Source organism: Hyla sarda, chromosome 6 (genome assembly GCF_029499605.1).
Source record: "Hyla sarda isolate aHylSar1 chromosome 6, aHylSar1.hap1, whole genome shotgun sequence".
Classification (NCBI taxonomy): domain Eukaryota; kingdom Metazoa; phylum Chordata; class Amphibia; order Anura; family Hylidae; genus Hyla; species Hyla sarda.
Window position 1 is genome coordinate 88,407,623 of NC_079194.1, and position 24,727 is coordinate 88,432,349.

Sequence of the window (24,727 nt, forward strand, 5' to 3'; positions counted from 1 at the left end):
AAGAAGAAGAGCAACTGTGGCCAAGTTCGACAAGGTCAGAGGTTATGGGACACTCCTTGACTGCAACACTGGGCAGACCATCCTCGTAAACTGGCGAGCAGTGCAAAGGCCATATCTCCATGAGAAGTTCTACACTTCTGAGGTGGGTGAAATTGTGGAGTACACCCCTGTCCAGAGCCTTCGTGGAGAATGGGCTGCAGCGGTCACCAGACCAACAGCCCCAACACAGCTTCCCTTCAAATATTTTCCGTCAACGGATTGGGAGTCCGATCCCTTCAACTTGAGGCCGAAAAGGTCTGCTCCTAAAGCCTCCACCAGCGTACCCAAGGAGGAGGAGCTTCAAGAGTCAAGTTCATCATCTTCCATGTACAGCAAAGAGTCAAGTTCATCATCTTCCATGTACAGCAAAGAACCAAGTTCTTCGGTCTCTACAGATCGTCGAGAGTCAAGTCCTGCTCAAGTTCAAGAAAGCAAGCCCAAATTGCAGGCACCAAAGACCGTACCTAGGCCCTCTCGGAGCAATGAGAGTTTGCCTGCTTTCAGGGTACCAACAAAAGAGTCATGGGTCCATCCTGGTTTGGAGATGGTACTCAAGCCCTATTGCCCCACTGTGATCCCGGCTAGTAAGCCTATAACCCCTTCTAAAGCTGCCTTTCACCACTCCATCCTCCCCAAAGTGGTGTGGCAAAGCTATGTCAATTCTAATCCTGCCCCTGATCTTGGCAGATATAGGGGAACAAGGAGAGGCACTAGAAGAGTAAAGAAGAATATTCTTTAAAGAGACTCTAAAGTAATGTCTTATTGTTTCTTATATTAACCACTTTTATTTTGCAGCAACCAAGTTCAAGAATTGTGTCTAGCAAGACTGTGCTAAGATTGTTCCAGTTCAAAGTTCAGCAACGTAACCACTAAGCTTGTGCCTGACTATTAAGTCAAGAGACTCCTAGCCAGTAGAAGATTCATTAAGGACAGTACCGTCTGATTTGTGGTAAGGCCGTGTTTAGCTTTCCCTTACTATGAACCTAGTGTAGGTGGACTGCTGATCCTTACACACCAATTTGTATATTTGCCTTGGACTCCTAGTGTAGGTGGACTGCTGATCCTTACACATCTGTTCTATGTATATACCAGCAGCTTCATAAGAACTCTTATGCTAAATGTTGCACTTATTGGGTGAATGCACCTGAAACATGTTAGAGTGTTGATAAATGTATAGTAAAGATGTATATAATTCTTGTACACAGGAAGGTATCCTCGTGTCTGTCTACATAAAAAGTAGGTAAAGGTTTGGACAGATAAAAATAGTCTAATGTCTATGTACATAAAAAGAGTCAGAGCTGTACATAGAAAATATCGACGTACTGCACGTGTACACTCAACACTACAAATATAACTAATTCTTGTACATACAAAAGTATAAAATGCTAAAGGTGTTTAGTAGGTACCTCAACAGGGGACACCTCGGCTCCTCCGAGGGTAGTATTATTGCTGTCACCCATTGCTAGCACCTGTCTCAATAAAAACAATGGGAACATTGCCCGTTAAAATAGTACTTGCACACATAGTACCCTAGATTACTAACTTAAATGTACTACCTCAAGTTTCTCTAGTACATACACCAAAATAAATATCTCACTTAAGAAAACACTTAAGAATTTTAGCATATTGATACCCAATTCCTGCCACTGTTAGGTACTCTTCTTCTTCTCTTTCATTGCGTGTGTGAGATGCTCTGCCTGGCCAGTAGGTGCTCTTGTTAATACAGAATTAAACACGTAATTCTAGGAATAACCTAGTTAGGTTGTTTTGAAAGTGCTCTAGGGGTAAGTAGCGTGTAGCCGATAGACCCTAGCAGCCACCCTTACTGTGACCTAGCTTCCGGCTAGCCAGTAAACCTTATGTGTACTTACAGGTAACTTATTGTTGGCAAAGAAATAAGATGTGTGCAATAATAAAATTGTCTAGTCAGCTTGACGTTAAAGGTATATAGAGCTGAACTAATGTCTTGATAGTCTTATATAAAGAGAGTTATATTAATGTTCAGTTAGCCTCACAAGAATGTGTAGAGAGCTAATAAAAATGTCTTAGGAGCTAGCAACTATATGTCAGATAGCTGCCTAATTGTCTAGTAAGCTTAGAATGTATATTTAGCTTAATGAAAATGTCTAAGAAGCTAGAAACTAAAGGACAGATAGCTTCGTTAATGTCTAGATAGCATTTATGTCTAGATAGCACCAATGTCTAGATAGATTTCTATTGTCTAGTCCAGATACTAGTAAGAGTATCAGAGAATATAAATGTGTTCTATGTTTACTTAGGATGTATAGCAAAATGTATAGATCATCCTGTCCTAGCCCTAGTCCCTCTGTCTTAGGGGACAGGCGTCGAGGTCAACTTATCTTAAGTAAGGGGGTTTGTAGTGTCCCGGTACCATATCCTATCCGGTACCTGCATGTGTGGGTCCCCTTAGCCAGAGTCCCTAGGACGTCGGGGTCCCCATTGTCTAGTTCACCCCTAGTCACCTCTCATCCAGATAGTTATTGCACTAATAGCTTACTTAGGAAGCATGTAAATATAATATAAATGCCTATAAATAGTTAATTATCTGTCTACCTTTGGAGGTCCTTGTGACGTAGTCAATTTCATCACACTGTGTAGCAGTGAGTGACGGATGTTCGGACCAATCAGATTCGCCCCGCCCCTGCCCATATAAGGGAGCGGCGGCCATTGTTCTCTCTCTTGTTCCCGGGCTGTCAAACGAGCAGGATCTGCGCAGCTGAATATTGCAGTGAGTTAGGCCTAAGCCTTGCGGCAACGGCTGATATATCTAGAATCGCGAGTGTATCAATCCCTAAGCACTCTGCAGGATCACCGGACCTTATCTATCCCCTGAATCCGGACGGATCTGCAATAATTACCCTAAATTCAGAGACTTTAATTTATTTCAAGGTCCACAACACTTGTCAGTCATTGAGATATATAGAGACTGTTTGCCTGAGACTGTTATTGTTCATTGGATGTACCGCAATCATCTAAGTAAAGTTCTTCAAGTTAAAGTTCAACCACCTTGTGGATCTTCAGTCATTTTATTACATGCACCTATCGTTACTGGGAAGGGCAGCGATAGGCCGGAGAATTATCTCAGCATACTAGCCCACAGCCTAGCGTCACGAACTATAGGGTTAACATTAACCCCTCGTCTACCGAAACAATACCCCCACTACCAACACCCCCCAAGGGCTACCACAAAAGCAAGACCACATTTTGCCAAAATGAACTTGAGTAAGCCAAAATCCTTCTGGGAAAACGTCTTGTGGACAGATGAGACCAAGATAGAGCTTTTTGGTAAAGCACATCATTCTACTGTTTACCGAAAATGGAATGAGGCCTACAAAGAAAAAAACATGGTGGAGGTTCAATGATATTTTGGGGTTGTTTTGCTGCCTCTAGCACTGGATGCCTTGAATGTGTGCAAGGCATCATGAAATCTGAGGATTACCAACAGATTTTGGGTCGCACTGTACAGCCCAGTGTCAGAAAGCTGGGTTTGCATCTGAGATCTTGGGTCTTCCAGCAGGACAATGACCACAAACATAGTCAAAAACACCCAGAAATGGATGGCAACAAAGTGCTGGAGAATTCTGAAGTGACCAGCAATGAGTCCAGATCTAAATCCCATTGAACGTCTGTGGAGAGATCTTAAGCTGTTGGGAAAAGGCATCCTTCCAATAAGAGAGACCTGGAGCAGTTTGCAAAAGAAAAGTGGTCCAACATTCCGGCTGAGAGGTGTAAGAAGCTTATTGATGGTTATAGGAAGCCACTGATTTCAGTTATTTTTTCCAAAGGGTGTGCAACCAAATATTAAGCTAAGGGTGCCAATAATTTTGTCCAGCCCATTTTTGGAGTTTGGTGCGACATTATGCCCAATTTGCTTTTTTTTTTCTCCCTTTTTTTTATTAAGTTCCAATACACACAAAGGGAATAAACATGTGTATAGCAAAACATGTGTTACTGCAATCCTTTTCTGTGAGAAATACTTCATTTTCTTGAAAAATGTCAGGGGTGCCAACATTTACGGCCATGACTGTATGTAATGTAGTTTATAATAATATAGGGTTCTTCAATACATAAACACAGTGCATAATATAGTTATCCCCAATACATATACTCTAAGCATATAATAATGTAGTCATTACCCAATTCCAATTTGACACAGTAAAGTAGCTATCACTCAAAGTATACAACACAGTATATCAGATGTAGTTATCCACGTTACCTATATAAAACAAAACATAAAATGTAGTTATCACCAAAACAAATTTAACAAAGTATAAAATAATGTAGCTATCATCCAATACCTATGTAATACAGGACATAATGTAGTTACTTATATCAGAGTATATAATAATGTAGCTATCCCCAGTACCTATATTACAGTAAATAATAATGTAGTTATCCCCAATATCTATAAAACATTATATATAATATCATACTCACCCCCAGATGAGTACCTTTACCTTACTGGGGTTCCCATTGATACTACCCTAGAAAAGTATCTTTTTGCCAGCTTTTTTCCTACACATGGACAGGGCAAGGATTATACTAAAATCTCAAATGAGGCCACCAGGACCATCAGCAGGGTATACTTATTTTCCAACACATTTGGGGACATTTATTAATTTTGGCATGAGGTAGTAGAGAATTTATCCATGTTTGCTTGGTGTATTTTTTTCACAGTTGCTCATAATTTACCAACATAGCGCACAGGACTTGATAAATTTTGCGCAATTATAAAAACCAGCAAGCTGCAGATTGAGGTTTAAGCTTTGTGCTCTGACATCTGTACGTATCCTACTAGGTGGTGTAGGTTTGCACAAAAAAAGTAGGCTTTACGCAAAAGTAAAAATACTGCACAATAACTTTTTTTTCACTGCATAAAGTGCTCCACGGTGCCCAAACTGTACACTTCATTAGGAAATGCTTCACCAAAAAGAATGCACACACACACACACACACACACACACACACATACACACACAAAAACACATCCACAGCAACTGCACAAAATAAAGTTAGTGTAGTTCATAATATAGTGTCTGTACCTGTGTGTGACGGTTTTCTCACAATTCTTCTGTGATTTTCACCCCAATATTTATTTTTATCAGCATACACAATGACTGTTGTCTCAGATTTTTCCCAGGTTGCAATGCGGCCGAGACCTGAATCACTAGTCAGCTGATGACAGGGAACCTGTCTGCTTCAATGGGTGGAGGGCTTGCTTGGTGGGAGAGAGATCAATCTGCAACTAATGCAACAGCTGTAGGCACCCTGATTGAAAACAACAGGTCTTTTGAATAGATACAGCTCATTTATGTTTCAATGGTTGGGGTGGCTGATGTGTGCGAGGGAGAAAAATGGAATTATGGGATTTGTAGGCAAAAGAAGAAAACTCAAACAGGAAATACCAGTTCACAAAAAGCTAGCCATAGTTTTATGGTAATCTCATGACATAGCCATTTAGCCCCAAGACAAGCGCAGATGCTTTCTAAGCATGTCTATTACTGTCTGCCAGGTATGTACTAAAATCACCTTATGGTGGATAACCCCTTTAAAATAACCATGAAAGTGTACAACCAATAATAAATGTCACCCATTGAATGTAAGGTGAATGAAGTCTTCACATGATGACTATTTACATATTATAGTATGATGCTACACAGGTGACGCTACTTATTCCTATGCCTTCTTGGCCTTGTTCTTGCCCCAATAGAACCCCCACCCCATTTCTCTCTGTCTACCCTACACCCCTCCTTGCTTTACCCAAAGTCTAATAACTTTTATGTCTATAACTATAGGTATATAACTTTTTCTGATGTAATTAGTTAAAAAAAAATAATACAGAGAATCCAATGACACATTTAAGATGCTTTGTATTTCTTTTTCATTGAATGAAACTCCTTTTCTTAAAAAAAAAAAAAAAAAAAATCTGCTTATTTTCCACATGACCGACAGGACTGGGGCTACAAAGAGAACAAATTAGTGTTTTTGCTTCTAAGCACCTATTAATATTTTCTCCCTTCAGCTGTCCTCCAGCCCCCGTGGTCTTTGAAGCGTTTTCCTCAGCAAATGAATGTTTAACAATTAAATCAAGCTGAAGGAGATTTGGAAGGCCCGGCACAATTACTGTTTGGGTAATAGAACAGACCTTTAATTTGAATGGGAAACATTTCTTAAAGGCAAGTAAGAGACCCAAAAACTAATTACATAATGTTCTGCAACTGAGAAAACACCGCTCGGGAGTAGGAAAACATGCCGCCATGATAGATATCGCAGGGGTACAATGGAATGTATAGCAAGGGTGCGGCTCTGGTCGTAGCTATGGTCATAGTCATTAGCTATAGTTCATATATATTGCTTCTAAATAAAAACACTTTTGTAATCCCAGATTGTGTCGATACATTTCCAGTTCTTTGCACGTGGGGATATTTTTGACTTGGGCTAGGTTCCCATAGTGGCATGAAGAGTTTGTTATATTTAAAGGTGATTTTAGTACGTACCTGCCAGACAGGAATAGCCATGCTTAGGAAGGATCTGCGCTTGTCTTAGGCCTAATGGCTATGTTGTGAGATTACCATAAAGCTGAGGATATCTTTTTGTGAACTGGGTATTTCCTGTTGGAGTTTGTTCCCTTAAAGGGGTATTCCAGTAAAAAAAATAAAAAATTCATATCAACTGGCTCCAGAAAGTTAAAAAGATTAGTAAATTACTTCTATAAAAAAATATTAATCCTACCAGTACTTATCAGCTGCTGAAGTTGAGTTGTTCTTTTCTGTCTGACCACAGTGCTCTCTGCAGACCCCTCTGTCTGTCTCAGGAACTGTTCGGAGCAGGAGAGGTTAGCTATGGGGATTTGCTCTTATTCTGCACAGTTCATGAGGCAGACAGAGGGGTAGCAGACAGTGGCGTTGCTAGGGTTGGTGTCACCCGGTGCGGTAGAAAATGGTGTCACCCCCATACCTCCCCCCTCCCCCCAGTAAGTTTTTAGCCTGTTGTGACAGACACCACTGTTGTAGCGCATTGTGAGAAATTCCAGTATAATAATCAGATATACCAGTTGCCACAGAATGGGAAAGTGTTAAAGAAGTTTTCACCATTTAAATATACAGCTCCCAGAATTACTTTAAGGGGTACTCCACTGGAAAACATTTACTTTTATATCAACTGGTGCCAGAAAGTTAAACAGATTTTTAAATTACTTCTATTTAAAATCTTAATACTTACAGTACTTATAAGCTGGTGTATGCTCCACAGGAAGTTGCGTAGTTCTTTCCAATCTGACCACAGTGCTATTTGCTGACACCTCTGTCCATGTCAGGAACTGTCCAGAGCAGGAGAGGTTTGCTATGGGGATTTGCTCCTACTATAGACAGTTCTTGACATGGACAGAGGTGTCAGCACAGAGCACTGTGGTCAGACAGAAAATAAATTAAAAAAGAAAATAACTTCCTGTGAATCGCTTATACAGCAGCTAATAAGTACTGGAAGGATTAAGATTTTTAAATAGAAGTAATTTACAAATCTGTTTAACTTTGTAGCACCAGTTGATTAAAAAAAATGTTTTCCAGTAGAGTACCCCTTTATGCAGTGGTGAGGTTATGCTGGGAGTTGTAGTTTCACTGACCATAACTGTAGAACTGACAAGCGACTACAGCTCTGATGTAGAGAGGAGAATACACAATGATATCAGTGACGTCTTCTCTATAGTCTTCCCTTATCTAATTCAGATGGTACATACCGCCTGGTCCAGCTAAAACTTCTGTCTGTAGAATGTGACGCCCAGACGTCTCCTCACTATGTCAGCGGATTCTCATCCTCTATATGAAAACAATTATTATTATAAACCTGCCAGACACTGTATCCTCTAAATATAATACTACTATACACTATACTCTTTGATTATAAACCTTCCATACACCATACCCACTGAATATAATAATACCACACACTGTACATTCTGAATATAATACCATCACATACTGTACTCTCTGAATATAATACTACCATATACTGTACCCTCTGAATATAAATCTGCCACATACTGTACCCCTGAATATAATACTATCACATACTGTACCCTCTGAATATAATACTACCATATACTGTACCCTCTGAATATAAATCTGCCACATACTGTACCCTCTGAATATAATACCAACACATACTGTACACTCTGAATATATTACTACCACCCACTGCGCCCTCTGAATATAATACTTAGAGATGAGCAAACTACAGTAAATTCAACTCGTCACAAACTTCTCGGCTCGGCAGTTGATGGCTTTTCCTGCATAAATTAGTTCAGCTTTCAGGTGCTCCCGTGGGCTGGAAAAGGTGGATATTGTCCTAGGAGACTCTTTCCTATGAATGTATCCACCTTTTCCAGCCCACCGGAGCACCTGAAGGCTGAACTAATTTACGCAGGATAAGTCATCAACTGCTGAGCCGACAAGTTCGTGACGAATCGAATTTACTGTAAGTTCACTCATCTCTAATAATACTACCACAAACTGCGCCCTCTGAATATAATACTACCACCCACTGTGCCCTCTGAATATAACACTACCACAAACTGCGCCCTCTGAATATAATACTACCACCCACTGTGCCCTCTGAATATAACACTACCACAAACTGCGCCCTCTGAATATAATACTATCACCCACTGTGCCCTCTGAATATAATACTACCACAAACTGCGCCCTCTGAATATAACGTTGCCATACAGTGCACCCTCTGAATATAATACCACAACCGCAGTAACACCCCTCAACATCCGTTAGCTGATGCTATTACCACGGGAGGGGGGTATTGGTGGTGTTGCTAGTGGATGAACGGGGTGCTACTACTGGGGGGGGGTTTGCTGAAGGATGATGAGGGTGCTACTGGCCATCCCCCCTGGCAGTATCACCCCCATCATCCATCGGCAGGATCATCCTCCTGGCAGGAGCACCGCCATCATCCACCATCAGGATCTGCTGATGGAGGTGCCGCTGGGGGGGGGGGGGGGGGCTGGTTGCTGGCGGATGATGAGGGTGCTACTGCCAGGGGGGGGAGCATTAGGTAGGCAGCAGTTCCCCCACATTAGGTAGGTAGCAGTTTCCCCACATTAGGTAGCATCTTTTCCCCACATTAGGCAGCATAGATTCCCCACATTTGGTACCAGTTTCCCCACATTAGGTAGGTACCAGTTACCCCACATTAGGTAGCAATTTCCCCATATTAGGTAGCACAGATTCCCCACATTAGGTAGCAGTTTCCCCACATTCGGTAGCACAGATTCCCCACATTAGCTAGCATAGACCCCCCACATTAGGTAGCATAGACTCCGCACATTAGGTATCATAGACTCCGCACATTAGGTAGCATATACTCCGCACATTAGGTAGCATAGACTCCCCACATTAGGTAGCATAGACTCCCCACATTAGGCCGCAGGTTCCCTTGCAGGTTCCCCACAATGCGTCAAAGTCTCCCCCCCCCCCCCCCCCACACACACACACACACACACACAAAAAAAACATACAACACAACACAGAGAGACACACACACAAACACACACAGTCAGAGAGACACACACTCACAGACAGACACACAGAGTCACACAGTCACACACAGAGTCACACACAGAGTCACACACAGAGTCACACACACACACACACACAGTCACACAAATACACAGAGTCACACACACACTCAGAGAGTCACACAAACACACACAGTCACACACACAGAGTCACACACACAATCTCTCACACACACACAGTCACACACACACAGAGTCACACACACAAACATAGATAGAGACAGACACACACACTCACCCATCCAGCGCAGCGATCCTTCTCACCGGGCGCAAAGCGAGTGACGTAACTGACGTCCCCCTGCGCGGCCATGCGGTATGACGTCAGGCCGGCGCAGACGTGGGAGCGGAGGCCGGGCACAGTACTGGTGAAGGTGAGAGGGGGGGGCGTGATGACGGACGGGCGCACTGAAAGGGGGGGCTGGGTTGCTAATAGACGGGCGCACCGCACACACAGCACAGGGGGGGGGGGGGGGGGTGCTGACGGATGGGAGGCCGGTCGGGCACATAGGGGGGTGTCAGTGTAGCTGGGGAGGGGGTGTGGGTGCTGCGGAGCGTCTTGGTGTCACCCCATTAGGTTGGTGTCACCCGGTGCGGGCCGCACCCCCCGCACCCGGGTCGCAACGCCACTGGTAGCAGAGACCACTGTTGTGAGACAGAAAAGAACGTCTCAACTTCAGCAGCTGATAAGTACTGGCAGGATTAATATTTATTAATAGAAGCAATTTACAAATCTATTTAACTTTCTGGAGCTAGTTGATATGAAACAAATTGTTTTTCACTTGAATACCCCTTCAAATTACAAATCCCATGATTCCTTCTGTGAGGTCACTTTTCTCCCACCCACACATCAGCCATCCCACCCACTAAAACACACCAGTGATCCCGTCAATGCAATAGACCAGTGTTTTCTGACCATGGTGTCCCCAGCTGTTGCTAAACTACAATTCTTGCAGAATGATCTTCCTCCCAGCCAGCGGTTGCTCAACCCATTGAAAAAGACAGGCACCCTCTCATTACCTGACTAGTGATGTAATCTCTCAGGCTGCACTGCAACCTGGGAAAACCTGAGATGACACTCATTTTGTATGCTGTTAAAAATAAATCACAGAAAAATTGCGAGATCACACTAACTTTACAGCCCCCGGTAGCATAGTCAAATAAAAAAAATCCCAGAATACCCCTTTAAAGACATAGCTATAAGGCAGTGTTTCCCAACCAGTGTACCTCCAGCTGTTGCAAAACTACGACTCCAAGAATGCCCGGACAGCCTTTGGCTGTTCGGGCATGCTGGGAGTTGTAGTTTTGCAACAACTGGTGGCAAACTGGTTGGGAAACACTGCTATAAGGTATTCCAGTAGCAGTTGGACTCAGGTCTTTTGGTGTCATGGGCCCATAGTTCTCTCTCTCACATAAGAAAATGCCAGTATGCTAAATAGCATATGGTTGGGAGCCCTGATATGGAATTTGCATAGGGGTCTAAAGGTTATGTTCACGGTGGAATTTTCAAGGGGAATTTAGTGGAAATATTCCGTTTTAGAAGTTCTGCCACAGCACAGTCCCCCATGTCAATGGGATTCTGCTGTACTGTGAACACAAAATTTCTGCAGCAGAAACATCTGCCATGGAAATTACAATATCTGCGTCCATAGAAACAATGGACATGTTCATGGTTTGTACGAAATGCATTTCCATCTATGGAGACGGCACATTTTCAAGCGGTTTAAGCGCTTGGCAGAGCATGCAAATTGCAACATGTTTGTCCATGTTTTTCGGGCAGACATGTCGGGAATTTTTTCGCCTAAAAGTTTAAAGTTATGTCTCTTTTCTATTTCTTTCTCTTCTATGGCAATTGCTTTCTACAACAATACTGGAAAATTGTAGACTTTTATTTATGTATTCATATTTATTTATTTATATTTATTTATTTGCACTTAATTATATATATAATTTTTGTTATTTATTATTATCTTTTAATAATCTACTAAATGCTGCTTTCTCTCAAACCAATCTTGCCATAGATATAAATAGAACAATTATTAAAAAATATTTTGCACCTGCAAAATTGTGAGTGCAGTGTGTTTTTGTTTTGTGCATGCACTGAAATTGCCATCTAATTTTGCACTATTTTTATGTTGTCTGCACTGGCTTTGTCATTTTTCTTCTTGTGCGCTTCCAGGGGACGGTGTAGTAAACAGATGCGCTAGTTGGTGTCCTGGATTTATCACTTACGCAAAAATGATTTTTGTACAAAAGTACTTCAGTGACTAGCTGGCATAGGAATGTGTGAGCGTTTCACCCTTTTTGTGCACTATTCTTGTCATTTGTACAAATTTATGAAATGACAAGCGCCACATAATAGATTTTGTGCAGCAAAGGGGAAAGTCACACACTTGCATGGTAGGTTTCGCATTGCACAAAAATTTGCGCTAATAATAAATATCCTCCATTGTGTTCTTTCAATGAAGTAGGGGGTACATGATTAAATAAGATAAGCTTCTGGTGTCCTTCACCTTAGGAGGGAAAAGTAGACTGAGACAAACTCAACCTATACAATTCATCTGTCCCCGAAAATAATCCATTGGGCAAATGTGTACTAACACAGAATCTGTAGTCACATTTGAGCCCAAGAATACGGCAACCACTAATATGCAATGACTTAGCAATAAATCATGTAGCCTCCTAGCAGCAAAATGCTGTATATTCCCATTAGATTGATCCTTCGATGCTGATGGTATGGATGAGTAACTTAGAATTCTAGTTTCCTTTGAGAATCCTCTAAAAAACTTGCCTACATTGTAGTTTGTCTTTATAGAGTATGATTGCAGGCTAAGATACTAGTTATATCAAAATGTCTAATTTCGTTCAATAGGGTATCTGATCATTTACAACTTCACCCAATATATAAATTTACCAAAACTCTGTAGACCCGATTCATACACTGCAATCCACATTAGCGTAGGATCCGCGTTGCCTGCTTGTATTCTTGTGGGATCCATAGCTAGTGAGGTGAGGTGGAGTCTACATTATTCAAAATGAGAAGGAGAGAGGTCTTATCTCCCTGCGGGCTCTCAATATTAGATTCCACAATGCAGATTGGGGTGCCTGGGGTCCACCAGTAACACTAAATCTAGGGGTCGACCAAAAACTTGCATGCAAATATTACATATTTTACCATTTTTAAGAACACATTAAAAAGTTACTGCACAAAGCCAGGACGTTTTAAGATGTCTTGGTCCTATACAGGATCCACCTGTTCCCCTGTGGGCTATTCGGAGCCTTCCTGAATATAGGTTTGAGAAGGCGAGGGCATCACAACATTCAGCAAACTTCTCTGTACACGCACAGACTAATACTGTTGCGCACAATGTTCCCCACAAATAAATGTTCAGTGATTATTGGTGGACAAGGTGGCAAGTTTTTACTACAGTTTCTGTACCCTCATTAGAGAACTAGAGATTATTACTATAGTAATATTTTCCTTAAGTATATTTAAACTTTTTCATATTAGGGGTAGGGAGTCAAACAGAGTGCATCTGCAGTGTACTTCATACTGCAGATAAGCTGTTGGCAGTTACCAGAGCGAGCTCCCTGCTACGGGCGCGTAACTCTGTGTGTCTACATTCAGAAATCCACCGCTATGAGCAGACACAAAGAGCTACCCAGCCCTATCCTGGGTTCTAAAAATTATGGAGAGAAAAAAAGACATATACTCACTTACCTCACTCCTTCAGGGGTCCTCCACTGAATGCTCTGGCTGCTACTTCACACTTGTCTCGGCAGTGATGGCCCACTAAGACAATCACTGACTTTGGGGGGACACCACTGCAGCCAGTGATTGGCTGAGAGGGTGCTCCCTACTAAGACAAGTAGATAAAGAAAAAAAGAGAAGGCCCAAAGAGGTGCCTAGAGCATTACCCTAGGAAGCGAGTAGCACCCCACAAAAGTGGGGACAGGTCGGGGGTCTAATAGATGGCCGCTCACCTGGAGCGTATATTAAATACGCATATAACCTCAATTGAGGTAATGATGTAGGAATCCGTGCAAGCCCGCAGGTCTCAGGATGGTGAGATCATGGAAGTGAAGGAAGGTAAAGCTTTATTGGTAGATTAATCTACCAATAAAGCTTTACCTTCCTTCACTTTCATGATCTGGTCGTGACATCATTCGGATTTCCGAGCGCCTGGTTAAAGGTCCTTTTTTCCTTTGCTGCACCACCCTACTAAGACAAGTCCGTCTCAGACGTAGCAGCCAGATAATTCAATGGGGAATCAAAGAAAGGTAGGCGAGTATGTAAGGTTTTTTATACCCCTTTAAACATTTTAGCTCAATATGTAGCACCACTGCCTTGTAGCATAGGTGTCTTATGTTGAAATGCAACCACATGTAACACCTGTATGGAGTTTCTATGTTTTTACATACCTTGCCTCCATTTTTCCCACACTTAAAAAACCATACTGCAATTTTCCATGAAACTGCCACTATGATGTACATGTGTAGCCATATACTACAAACCAGACGTCTGGCAAGCCATCTTTTGAATCACTTGCTGTTCACGGTCAGACTATGGAGGTGGTCACTGTGGATGGCAATTCCAGAAGTAAAATTACCAAAATTGGCAGATTGATCCCAGTTTTGATCTATGATCTTGTCTGGTCTTCTGGTGATCAGGTATGCATCTGTCACTTGCCAAGGCCAATAACTTTAATTAACAATGGGCTAAAAAATCCATCATGTTATATCCAAGCTATCTGCCTTGGTCAGTGTTTACCTTGCTTAAGTGTGAAGTAGTTGTCAACAAATGACGCTGTTAAAACTTCCATGCGGTCAGCATGATATGACTTGTCCAGATGTCCGTTTTTTGGACTATTCAAGTATAGGCAGATATCGGTAACTTTTCCCCCATTAGCGTTTACAGCTTCCAAACAAATACCAGAAGAAACTAAAATTTTATTTAACAGAAAAACCCTTAAGATAATATCCTAAAATGTACATTTTTGTTGCTATTTACCAACTGATCTTTCACCTTTCAAACAATGAAAGGGGTTAACAGAGTATTTACCAGGTTAATGGCAGCTCTAAGCTATTTCAGGAGCCGTCTATGCCAGTTTGACCCAAAGGTTGCATCAATGTATACACCTATTAGCTGAAAACAATGCCCGTTCTGTCTTTTCGGAGCAGCAAACTGAAGGGTCCCATTTGTTGGATTTCATAAGTTGTATTGTTTCCCCCCACCATTCCACATAATACAACAGACTCCAATAACAATTTGCAGACACAGGATGTAATGAGTCACGGGATGTGTAATTTACATGGAAAATTTCACTGGCTCTTTCACTTCAATTTCTCCTGTACCCAAATTATGTAATTGCTTAAAAGTAAAAAAAAAAAAAGAGTCTTAATGAACATGGTCCTCATCAAATCCATGGAACGATCCCCAAATCCCTCTAAACTAACAAAGCCATGATGTAGACAATATGGAGTTCACTAACTCTCTTCAATCAAGAATATTTTCCACCTTATTAAAACTTTGAATCTCCACCTTTCAAGCCAAAGTCAAGAACTACTGTAAAGATTTTAAGAGAAGAAGAATAGAGGTCTTATTTAATGTAAACCATGTCAACAAAGCCGTTCCTTTGTCCAAAGTGGTGTAAAAAGTTTATCAAGCCCAGCTGGAACGTATTATAGGTTTTATTACAGAATACTGTATAATTAGTAACAGTGCGTTCCTGAACAGAAAAAAAAAATGGAAATATGAAGTCGAGCTGGGGCGAATTAATTGTTGCAGTGGTCTCTCAGTGGACCGTAAAAAAAAAAGGGTCCCCTGAAGGAAATAATCCAACCTTACAGGCAAGCTTACAGTGGAAAAATAAACCCAAAAAGGGGCCATTTTTAGAGAACGACCTAAAAGAGAACATTTTAAAATTGTATTGTTTCTTTTGATTAGTAAAATAGGTTTTACACACTTGTCGTGCACGATATTATGTCTGGGACAGGTTCATTTTTGGGGTGGTCAACATTCTATTGAGTAAAAAAAAAAGGGGAGGGTGGGTCAGGTATTGAGGCCATCGTATGGCAATGAAGCCAGTGTTTTCCAAGATGACCCGTAAAAGCCAAAGGTATTTTGACCTATGGGATTAATGTATGGTTTGGTAAGACAACTGTTAGGTACACGTTGTTTGTTAGCAAACTCAAGCTGCTGGCTTCATAATCCATTTTGATGTCTTGAAAGTTTTGATACTTTTGTACAACAGTGTATCAATCCAGCTACTAGTATTCTGGGGGACAGTTTATACTCTCATAGCTGGGTTCACACCACGTTTATCATAAGGGGACCAGATCTGGCTGGGAGATGGGAAAACCGGGTGCTCCCGTATTCCAGCTGGAACCAGCCCGCATCTCATTTATTTGAATGAGTCGACCGGAGTCAGATAGTGACTGGTAAACGGGAGCCCCCGGTTTTCCTATCTCCCAGCCGGTCCTGTATGTGATAAACAAGGTGTGAACCCAACTTTACTGTCATTAAGAAAGAGGTATCAGTTTAGGGTGAGAATTTATCCAATGTTCTTCTTAATATGCACATGTGATATATTGTACGTTCTTCTCTATGACCCTGACACTTTTGGGAGAATTTACTATTGTATGCTGAGTGTCTGACATGCCGACTGCATTGTGTGACTTGTTTTTATGAGCTGTATTTTTTTTGTGGTACCTACTATTTTGGCCCCTGTTTGTTGTTAAATCTGGGCATCTCCTAATGTACAATGCAAACTGCAAAGTTATCTACGCCTCTGTTTTAGTTTTTTGCGTGTAGCTTGCGCTAAGAAATTGCACCAGAAACATGCCTTTTTTATTTGTAAATTTGATGGGAGAACATACATCAGCCACCCCTCCTTTTACAAGGTTAAACCCCCTTTTTCAGTGGATAAAGTTATCTAAAACTCATGGAACACGTCATGCAAGTCATGTTAGTCAGTTTTTGGAGCATTTCCAGTAGTAAATCTGGGCCAGTATGTTTTCCAGTATTTAGATGCAGAACTTTGAAACAATAAAAATTTGCATTAGTACTCGTTATTAAATGGCGTCCATTTCTCAATACACAAGCCATGGTTCTACATGAATGTAACGTGTCAATAAAAAATTGAGTAAAGTAAAAAAAAAAAGAAAAAAATTGTTCTTCAGATTTTTTTCCTTCCATCACATGACATCATGTTTCCATTGAATCTCTCTTTATCTTAGACCTTGTGTTCAGCACATGCGTACTTTGACAGCTCTTCTGGTGTATATAAGGGAAAAGCCCTGCAATATTAGCAGAGAGGCAGCCCTGCAGTGGGAATGCTGTCAGCAGTCAACAGTTCTGTTCAGTTCCTGGATATTAGAAGCAGAGGGCCTAAGGATTAATTAGGCATAACACTGGGGCCTTTTCAGAGCACACTGGGAAAGGAAACAGTTCATCACTCTGATGAAAGATCAGTGAACCGATGAAGGCAAAAGGAGCTGAATAAATATAGACCACTTGGTAGTCCTCTAAATTATTGAAAAAAAAAAAAACCTGGTAGAGATCACAAGGTAAATCACTGCATCTTGTAATGCTAATTTGGTGCCATGTAGTGTGGGTGTTTATTTGCAAAACAATAAAATAAAATATATACCGTATATACTCGAGTATAAGCCGAGTTTTTCTGCACGATTTTTCGTGCTGAAAACACTCCCCTCGGCTTATATTCGAGTGAACTCTCCACCCTCAGTGGTCTTCAACCTGCGGACCTCCAGATGTTTCAAAACTACAACTCCCAGCATGCCTGGACATGTCCGGGCATGCTGGGAGTTGTAGTTTTGAAACATCTGGAGGTCCGCAGTTTGAAGACCACTGCCAGGCCTTTGTCATCATCCAGACACCCCCCCCCCTTTAGTTTTGAACTCACCTCCCCTCGGCGGGAAGGAAGAGTGAGCTGGTCCGGACCATCTGTGCTGCAGGGACCGTCCGGTGGGGAGAGATAGTTGTTCCAGGCTGTCCATCTTCACCGGGTGGGCATCTTCTCGGCGCTTCGGGCCCGGCCCCGGAATAGTTATGTTGCCTTGATGACGACGCACAGTGACGTTCATGCGCAACTTCCCTGTGCGTCGTCGTCAAGGCAACGTCATTATTCCGGGCCCAAATCGCAGAGAAGAGGTCCCCCCGGTGAAGATGGACAGCCCGGAACCACTATCCCTCCCCACCGGACGGTCCCTGCAGCACAGATGGCCCGGACCAGCTCACCCTTCCTTCCCGCTGAGGAGAGGTGAGTACAAAACTAAAGGGGGGGGGGGGGTATGGATGATGACGAAGGCCGCAGTGGTCTTCAACCTGTGGACCTCCAGATGCATTGCAGTTACTGATGCAATTTTTAAAACCCAAAGGCATAAATAAAAGACCGTCTAAGCAAGTAGAACATCACCCTAAATATTTGCCAATTCTTTTGAATCCCCTTTTAGCTTTGGCTTAGTAATAAATCTCCATTAAAAACTACACTAGTGATTTTTTTTCCCCCCCAAAGATCGGATTCACACCAAAGGGCAGATTTACTATTGCGAATGTGCCAGAATTGTGGCACAATTTGCACCACAGACAATAAAAAAACGGGGGTACATGACAGGCGCCATATTAAGTATGGGTTTGAGAAACTTTTAAGGCAATTTTGTGTCTTGCTGGACAAGGGGTGTGGCTTACAGAAGGTGGGAGGAGCTTGGCAGGAAAGGGGTGTGGTTTTTGTGTGACTTTTTGTATGAAAAAAATTGTTAAACAGTTGTTGAAAGCAAGTTCAGAGTCGGTCTAAGGCTAAGTTCACATATTATAAAATTTACAACATGTTTTTCGCACATAATTGGCCACATTTTCAGCAGTTATGAACAAAAATCACACAGGATAGTTTTTTTGTAAAACCGCCACTGCAGCTTTTGAGCCAAAACTAAGTGTGGACTCAAGGAATGGGAAATATAAAGTAAGAACTTATACTGTTCCTTTATTATGGATCCACTTCTGGATTTGTCTTTCAATGGGAGTTTCCCCCAAAAAAACCTCCAAGTGGAAACACAGCCGAAACAAATCTGTAGCATGTGAATATACCCCTATATGGACCATTTTGTAAGAACTATATGACAGATAAGTCTTAGCAGGCAGCAGAAAGCTGTAAAAACCATTGTGCAGTAAACCACATTAGAATCTGATCTAACATCTGAGCATCTCAAATAACCTACTTCCACATACAGTTGCATAGTGCTTGAGTACGAGCAGAGAAGTGGGTGTGAATTGATATGGTGCAGACTGGTGTACAAAGAACACCAAAACCAGTGCCAGCAACTGGATAATCGAGCTATGCTTTCAGCAAAGGAGAACAGAAATATTTATATAGAAGAATATTTTTTCATATAGCACTAATATATCCTGTGGTGTTATAACATGTAGAGGATCAACCTGTATTGAAACCCATAGTTTATACTCTTTTGGGCACTTTACATTTGAAATACATTTGAAGTATACTCGGGAGTACCGTATTTTTCCACCATATAAGACGCTCCGGCATATAAGACGCACCCAATTTTAAAGGATGAAAATCTAGAAAAAAAAAAGATTCTGAACCTTCAACCTGCGGACCTCTAGATGTTGCAAAACTACAACTCTCAGCATGCCCGGAGAGCCGTTGGCTGTCCGGGCATGCTGGGAGTTGTAGTTTTGCAACACCTGGAGGTCCGCAGGTTGAAGACCACTGGTATAGGAGGTAATACTCACGTGTCCCCGCCGCTCCGGACCCGTCACCGCTCGTCACCGCTGCCCTGGATGTCGCCCTCCATCGCTATTGCCGTGTCCCCGGGGTGTCCCCGTCGTTCCAGAACGTCTCTGCTGCCGGTTATCCTCACTCTCCGTCGCCACCATCACGTTGCTACGCACACCGCTCCTATTGGATGACTGGACGGCGTGCGGGACGATGTGATGACGACGAAAAAGAGCGCCGACCATGCAGGGGATCCTGGCATGGAGCAGACACCGAGGAGGCAGGTAAGGTCCCTCCTGGTGTCCTGTAAGCTGTTCGGGACGCTGCAATTTCACTTTCGCTTCAGACGTGGCAGTCAGCTTTGATCGATGCGTCTGAAGGGTTAATACAGGGCATCACCGCCGCGATCGGTGATGTCCTGCTTTAGCCGGGGGTCCCGGCCGTTGATGGCCGCAGGGACCGCTGCGATAGGACAGGTTTTAATGTGTATTTGCCGTATAAGACGCACCAACTTCCCCCCCCCCCCCAGTTTTGGGGAAGAAAAAGTGTGTCTTATATGGCGAAAAATGTGGTGAGAACAGAAGAGACAATCATTTTTGATAGAACTAATTGTATGTCAGATATGTCTGTGTAAGGGGACATAACAAGAGTAGAGATGTCGCAAATTGTTCGCCGGCGAACAGTTCCCGGCAAACTTAGCATGTTCACGTTCGCATCGCCGGGCCAACATATGTGAAGTTCGATTCGCCCACTATACTTTAACATTGCGAAAACTTTGACCCTGTGAGTCAGAGTCAGCAGACACATTAAAGCCAATCAGCAGCAGTCCCTCCCTTCCAGACCCTCCTACCTCCTGCACGGCATGCTGCAGACTTAGAAAGTGGAGGGACAGAGAAGCTGCTCCTGCTGTATAGGGAAAGCGATAGCTAGGTTGCTGCTAGGTGGTGTATTCAGGGTCCAATTTACTCCTAAAACACTAGTCTAACATCTGCTTTAAGGACAGCACCAAAAAAAGCCCTTTTTAGGGCTCAAATATCAGTCCATGTGTCTTGCAACAGCTGGAGGCACCCTGGTTGGGAGGAAACCGCTGGTTAAAAGGGGTACTCCGGTGTAAAACGTAATTTCCTTCAAGCAACTAACTACAGTATTAAAAGGGCTATAAGTTCAGTCCGTGTGTCTTGCAACAGCTGGAGGCACCCTGGTTGGGAGGGAACCACTGGTTAAAAGGGATACTCCGGTGTAAAACTTAATTTCCTTCAAGCAACTAACTACAGTATTAAAAGGGCTATAAGTTCAGTCTGTGTGTCTTACAACTGCTGGAGGCACCCTGGTTGGGGACCTCTGCTTAAAAGGGGAACTCCGCTGGCAACCTTTTTTGCTCATTGTCACACTAGTGCAAATCACATTTGGTGTGACAGCTGTTCAAAAAAAACACAAAACTTTTTTGGCTGTGAAATAAAAGCAGTGCTGCCTAAAGGGAGGCTCTAACGATGTGCTGCCTAATATGGGGGAATCTATGTGCTGCCTAAAGGGGGGATCTAAATATGTGCTGCCTAAAGGGGGCTCTATGTGCTGCCTAAAGGGAGGCTCTAAATATGTGCTGCCTAATATGGGGGAATCTATGTGCTGCCTAAAGGGGGGCTCTATGTGCTGCCTAAAGGGGGGCTCTAACTATGTGATGCCTAAAGGGGGATCTAAATATGTGCTGCCTAAAGGGGGCTCTATGTGCTGCCTAAAGGGAGGCTCTACCTATGTGCTGCCTAAAGGGGGGCTCTAACTATGTGCTGCCTAATATGGGGGAATCTATGTGCTGCTTAAAGGGGGGATCTAACTATGTGATGCCTAAAGGGGGATCTAACTATGTGCTGCCTAAAGGGGGGCTCTAACTATGTGATGCCTAAAGGGGGATCTAAATATGTGCTGCCTAAAGGGGGCTCTATGTGCTGCCTAAAGGGAGGCTCTACCTATGTGCTGCCTAAAGGGGGGCTCTAACTATGTGCTGCCTAATATGGGGGAATCTATGTGCTGCTTAAAGGGGGGATCTAACTATGTGATGCCTAAAGGGGGATCTAACTATGTGCTGCCTAAAGGGGGCTCTATGTGCTGCCTAAAGGGAGGCTCTACCTATGTGCTGCCTAAAGGGGGGCTCTAACTATGTGCTGCCTAAAGGGGGGCTCTATGTGCTGCCTAAAGGGGGCTAAAGCACGTTATTCCAAAGAATTTAGGAATAATAGGTGATTTATGCCCTTTATGGATTAAAACCAGACTCTGCATCAACTATGTAATTTTCCATGGGAGTTTTGCCATGGATCCCCCTCCAGCACGCCACAGTCCAGGTATTAGTCCCCTTGAGACAACTTTTAAATCACTATTGTGGCCAGAAAGAGTTTTAAAATTCGCCTGCCCATTGAAGTCAATGGTGGTTCGCCCGACTCGCGAACATTTGAGGAAGTTCGTGTTCGCCATTCGCGAACCGAAAATGTTATGTTTGCGACATCACTAAACAAGAGCTTTAGACAACACATCTCTACAACTTTCTATGTAAAATGCTGCCCGTCTATAAGCACCTTAGGCCCAGCTTACAAGGTGCAGGGCAAGAGAAAGTTTTAACTGTACTATTACAAGATTCGCACCTGTGTGATCCAAAAATTGTTAGGACAGATTTTCATTGTAAGGAAAAGAAGGTGCACATTCACTGTATCCAAGCAAAGTTCTTAAGATCATGTATAATGAATTACTACTATTAGAGTGGCACTGGCTTACTGGAAGCAAGAAAAATGGGAATGCATAGGAACATAACTGGGCCAGAGCATCTTCAAAATGACAGGTGTCGTGGTGTGTTCTAAGTATGCAGTGGATAGTAGCTACAAACAAAAGTGCAAGGATGGACAAAAGCATGGTCATGGGTGCCCAAGCAGAGCCGGTTCTGCCTATAGGCAGTCTCCTGGAGCACCCTCTTGATGGGGGCGCCGCTCTGCCTGCTGCAAGAAAGTTAGTAACCAGCCAGCATCTGAAGCGCCAGCTCAGCCAGAACCATTGTTGCGTGAGGAGGGGGTTTGTTACAGTGTGACAACCCAGTAGTAGGTGATTACACGAGAAGGAGGATTGTTACAGTGTGTCATCACAGTAGTAAGGAGATTACAAGAGGAGGAGGTTTGTTACAGTGTGTCACCCTAGTATTAAGGAGATTACATGAAGAGTGTTTTTTGTTACAGTGTGTCACCCTAGTAGTATGGTGGGTCATGTCAAAGGGCCAAGCCAATGGGCGGGGTCAAGGAGCGGCAAAAATTAGCTTTCACCTAGGGTGGCAAAAATCCTTGCACCCTGTGTCCAAGTCTCATTGATGAATTTGGGAAGTAAAGGCTAACCTGTCTAGTCAGATCTCACAGAAGAGTTACCATAGTACATTGCTGAACAGAGCACTGTTGCGAATAATAGAAAGATGTTAGTATACATAAGGCACAGTAGCTTGAAATGGATAGGGCTTAGTAGCTACAGACTAGTTAGAGTGCCCATGCTGGCTCCTGTCCACCACACACAGCACCAACACTGGGCACTTGAGCATTAGAACTGGACCATGATCTTCTACATAAGGTGAAAGCCCAGCTGCATGTGCATTACCTACCTGAGGAAGAGATGGCACCAGGGTAAACTATGGGAAGAAGGTAAGCAAGCAGAGAGTGATGCTCTGGGCAGGAGACCTGACAATCATTTGGATGCCACTATGACACATACCAACTACATTACTTAAACATTGCTTCAGACCAAGTACATCTGTCACGATGCCGGCTGGCAGGTAGTGGATCCTCTGTGCCAGAGAGGGATTGGCGTGGACCGTGCTAGTGGATCGGTTCTAAGTCACTACTGGTTTTCACCAGAGCCCGCCGCAAAGCGGGATGGTCTTGCTGCGGCGGTAGTGACCAGGTCGTATCCACTAGCAACGGCTCAACCTCTCTGGCTGCTGAAGATAGGCGCGGTACAAGGGAGTAGACAGAAGCAAGGTCGGACGTAGCAGAAGGTCGGGGCAGGCAGCAAGGATCGTAGTCAGGGGCAACGGCAGGAGGTCTGGAACACAGGCTAGGAACACACAAGGAAACGCTTTCACTGGCACGATGGCAACAAGATCCGGCAAGGGAGTGCAGGGGAAGTGAGGTGATATAGGGAAGTGCACAGGTGAACATACTAATTGGAACCACTGCGCCAATCAGCGGCGCAGTGGCCCTTTAAATCGCAAAGACCCGGCGCGCACGCGCCCTAGGGAGCGGGGCCGCGCGCGCCGGGACAGGACCGACGGAGAGCGAGTCAGGTACGGGAGCCGGGGTGCGCATCGCGAGCGGGCGCTACCCGCATCGCGAATCGCATCCCGGCTGGAGGCGGTATCGCAGCGCCCCGGGTCAGTGGATCTGACCGGAGCGCTGCAGTGAGGAGAGTGTAGCGAGCGCTCCGGGGAGGAGCGGGGACCCGGAGCACTCGGCGTAACAGTACCCCCCCCCTTGGGTCTCCCCCTCTTCTTAGAGCCTGAGAACCTGAGGAGCAGACTTTTGTCTAGGATATTGTCCTCAGGTTCCCAGGATCTCTCTTATGGACCACAACCCTCCCAATCAACTAAAAAAAAAGTTTTCCCTCTGACCTTTTTTGATGCCAGAATCTCTTTGACGGAGAAGATGTCCGAGGAGCCGGAAACAGGAGTGGGGGGAACAGATTTGGGAGAGAAACGGTTGATGATAAGTGGTTTAAGAAGAGAAACGTGAAAGGCATTAGGAATACGAAGAGAAGGAGGAAGAAGAAGTTTGTAAGAGACAGGATTAATCTGGCACAAAATTTTGAAAGGACCAAGATAGCGTGGTCCCAACTTGTAGCTAGGGACACGGAAGCGGACATATTTAGCGGAGAGCCATACCTTGTCTCCAGGGGAAAAAATGGGAGGAGCTCTTCTTTTCTTATCCGCGAACTTCTTCATGCGTGATGAAGCCTGTAAGAGAGAATTTTGGGTCTCTCTCCATATGATGGAAAGATCACGAGAAATTTCATCCACAGCGGGCAGACCAGAGGGCAAGGGGGTAGGGAGGGGGGGAAGAGGGTGACGGCCGTACACCACGAAAAATGGGGATTTGGAGGAAGATTCAGAGACTCTGAAGTTATACGAGAATTCGGCCCATGGTAGAAGATCTGCCCAATCATCCTGGCGGGAGGAAACAAAATGTCGTAAATAATCACCCAAGACCTGGTTAACTCTTTCTACTTGTCCATTGGATTGAGGATGATATGCAGAAGAAAAATTTAATTTAATCTTGAGTTGTTTACAGAGAGCCCTCCAGAATTTAGACACGAATTG